Genomic DNA, 3,614 nt, shown 5'->3' on the forward strand with positions numbered 1-3,614 from the left:
TGGATTTTAAACTTCATAATGTTAATTTGCTTTCAATAAATTTAGTTTCTAATATAAGAGGTGATATATGTGGCACTCAAGGACCCAAAAAAAAAAAAAAAAAAATATTTTGTGGACTGAGTTTCAATGATAAAATCATTTTCGCACAAATATTAATTACTCATAAATATAGGAAAAGTTTTGTCCAAACCAGCAAGTGCTTAACCTAATTGCTATGAAACACAATGCAAAACGGTAGTATGATATACGTCAAATCTTAAGAAAGTGGAATACATGACTAATATAAATATAAATTATTATTTATAATTTTATTAAATAAGACAATTATAAAATGTTATATATATATATATATATATATATATATATATATATATATATTTTAAAAAAGCTATGCGAATATCCTATGTAATATTATACTCGGTATATACATAAGAAGTCTGACATATAATATTGTTAGTTTTGTTATAGTATTGTTATATGTTTATATTATATAAAGCTTGTATTGGAGAGTGGATAATTGATCAAGTGTTTGAAATGTGTCAATCAAGTGTTTAAATAAATAAATAATATTTTTAAATTATAGACGTATTTATAAAATATTACTCTGTAGATATTTATTAATAAAATATCCCTAGAGTGTCATCGGACTTCGTAAAAATAGCCGTACTTCTTGATTTTCAACCCTTAAAAACATCTTAAAAATTATGTTGGTTTAGGAAGTCAATTCGTTCCAAAGCAAAGAAATCAGATGAAAAACACCAATAATTTTGGGGAAGTCAATCTGTTCCAGGGCAAAGAAATTAGATGAAAAATACCAATAATTTTGCTCTTTCAAAAGTTCTTCGAGATATATATATATATATATATATATATATATATATATAAACAAATTGTCATCGTTGAGGGTCGTAGAAATGAAAGTTTACATTTTTCTAAGTTTGAACTTATATATTTTCCTAAAGTTAAATAAGTGTTGTTTGTCAATCCAATTCAACAGTTAGTTATGAAAGAATTAAAAGTGTTTAATCAATTAAGTAACGGACTAAATATCATTTTAAATAAATTTTTTTTTCCTAGTTACGGGTTGATATTGTTAGGCTACTGCCCGTTGGTATTATTTAAAATAATTAATTTTCCCTTAAAACGAGATGAAATTTTTAGTGACCGTGATTTCACTTATTACTAAATGTTAAATACTTAAAATTTAAAAATTAATAAAAATTATGAATTTACAAGTATGCTACTTAATCGATTAAGTAACGGTCTAAATATCATTTAAAATAATTAATTCTTACTTAAAATGAGATAAAAATTTTAGTGACCGTGCTTTCACTTATTACTAAATGTTAAATACTTAAAATTTAAAAATTAATAAAAATTATGAATTTACAAGTATGTTACTTAATCGATTAAGTAACCGTCCAAATATCATTTAAAATAATTAATTCTTACTTAAAATGAGATAAAAAAATTTAGTGACCGTGATTTGACTTATTACTAAATGTTAAATACTTAAAATTTAAAAATTAATAAAAAAAATTGAATTAAGTTTAAAACTTGAAAATTTCAACTTTTATGTCACAACACCACCTTATAGATTTCATTGAAATCGACTTTAGAGACTTGCTCTACATCAGCCAAAGTTCAAAATTTCCAATTTATATAATGGGTTCAGAAATTCTGAGAGACAGAAAGTAACTTGAGGAGGGTTAATTTCTCGTTTGAGTTAAAGATGGATAAACTAAAATGTTTTTGAGTAATGAAAAGTATATTTACATTACAATCATGGCTTACAGTATCGGTCACAGTAGCGATATCGGTAGTGATTGCGGTGTAACGGGCTTGAACAAAGTCAGTGTAAATTGGTCTATTCGAATTACGTATAAAACTTAAAAAAAGATCACGTATTAGTTGATACGTCGTGTATCAGACATACGGCGAACCATGGTCACAACATTGTAACTAGGGACCGACAACTTTTGAGGTGTATTGCAATGTTACAACTCAACACAAATAGCATAATTATTTAAAAATACCTTCATTCTACAAATAATCTCGTTTTAATTTTATTTTACTTAAAAAATTAATTAGTATTTTACGTTGATTTTGACAGTCAATCAAATACTTTGTTACTTAATGGTGGTATCTCATTAATCTCCCAAAAGATTAGTTGAGACTCCGATTTGAGTTTTTTTTGCTAATAAAAAAAAAAAAAAAAAGAAAAAAAAAAAGAAAGAACAAATCTTGACTACTCTGTCAACTGGGCACGTATGCTTTCTTTTTCAAATTAAGTACTCCATTTATTTACCCCAACTATTATTTATTTATTTATTTTTTATCAAGTCAAACAACTCCCCCACTAATCCAAAGTCTAACTTTTATGTCTGAATTGTTAATTAAGGTCAAATAATTTATTGCTAATTTAATGATAAATGATGAAGATACATAGATTTTTAAGAATCAAATCCTAAAATCTAAATCAATCTCACATTTGCAACCGACGCCCAAAGAAACTCATGCATCGTGCAATTTGTATTTAAAATTCTCAAAATTGAAATACGAAAAGGAAAATGATATTTAAAACGAGTTCAACGAATGCTTTACATGATATGAAATGACATACTGTACACACATAAAACATATGTACAATGAAAGAATTTCATTTTTTTTTTATCGATATATCATTTTATTATTTATTTATAAGGTGAAAAAGTAAGACGATACTGTCCGTAATTATTTAAGAATAAACCATTTTTGTTTAAAGGACCTAAAATGAGTTAGACGAATGCATTACATGATATAAAATGATATACCGTAGACATATAAAAACATGTATAACAAAATAATTTCATTTTTTTGGATTGATTTATTATTTTATTTATTTATTTACAGGGTGAAAAAGTAAGACAATATAGACCGTAATTGTTTAAGAAGAATTTATTTTTGTTTTATTTATTACCAAAAAAAAAAAAGTGATATTGAAAACAAATGTATTTGTAAAAGTTTGATATCATACCAGATATGAATATGAATATATAATGATTCCACAGCCCACCATGACTTCCATCCATCTCCACTTTTACTACTCCATATTTATATATTTGAATTTGAATTTATCATAATCCCCAACTCCAAAATAGTTGTTGTAGATTCATCACAGCTGATCTGGCCCACTTATTAAACCATCAAATTGGTAAGTTTTTAACAATGGTAAAACTTGCAAAAAAAAAAAAAAAATTAATAATAGAAATATTTCAAACTCAAAGCTTTAAAAAACTGTCCGATCCAACTCCTAAACTCTCATAATAACATCACTGCTATCCCCACGCGCCTCAAGCGCGTGACAGTTGGCCCACCAACATTTATTTAAGGAAAGAATAGGCTCTTAAGTAGATAAAACATCACGCTGACACCACGCGCTATCCAAGCACGTGCATACACATCATTTGAATTTGATGACATGGACGGAGCGTGTAATACACGATATTCCAATTCACCTGGGAATCTCTCTCCATTGGAAGAGTCAACCTGATCATCGTACAAAAAAAATGAAACATAAATCGCGAATGAATTCAGTTCGATATAGAAATGTTTTTTTAGAGAGAGAAAGCCCA

The sequence above is a fragment of the Cornus florida genome, unplaced genomic scaffold (assembly GCF_030987335.1).
Source record: "Cornus florida cultivar Cherokee Brave unplaced genomic scaffold, ASM3098733v1 CherokeeBrave_3.0.0_Hap2_Chr05, whole genome shotgun sequence".
NCBI lineage: Eukaryota > Viridiplantae > Streptophyta > Magnoliopsida > Cornales > Cornaceae > Cornus > Cornus florida.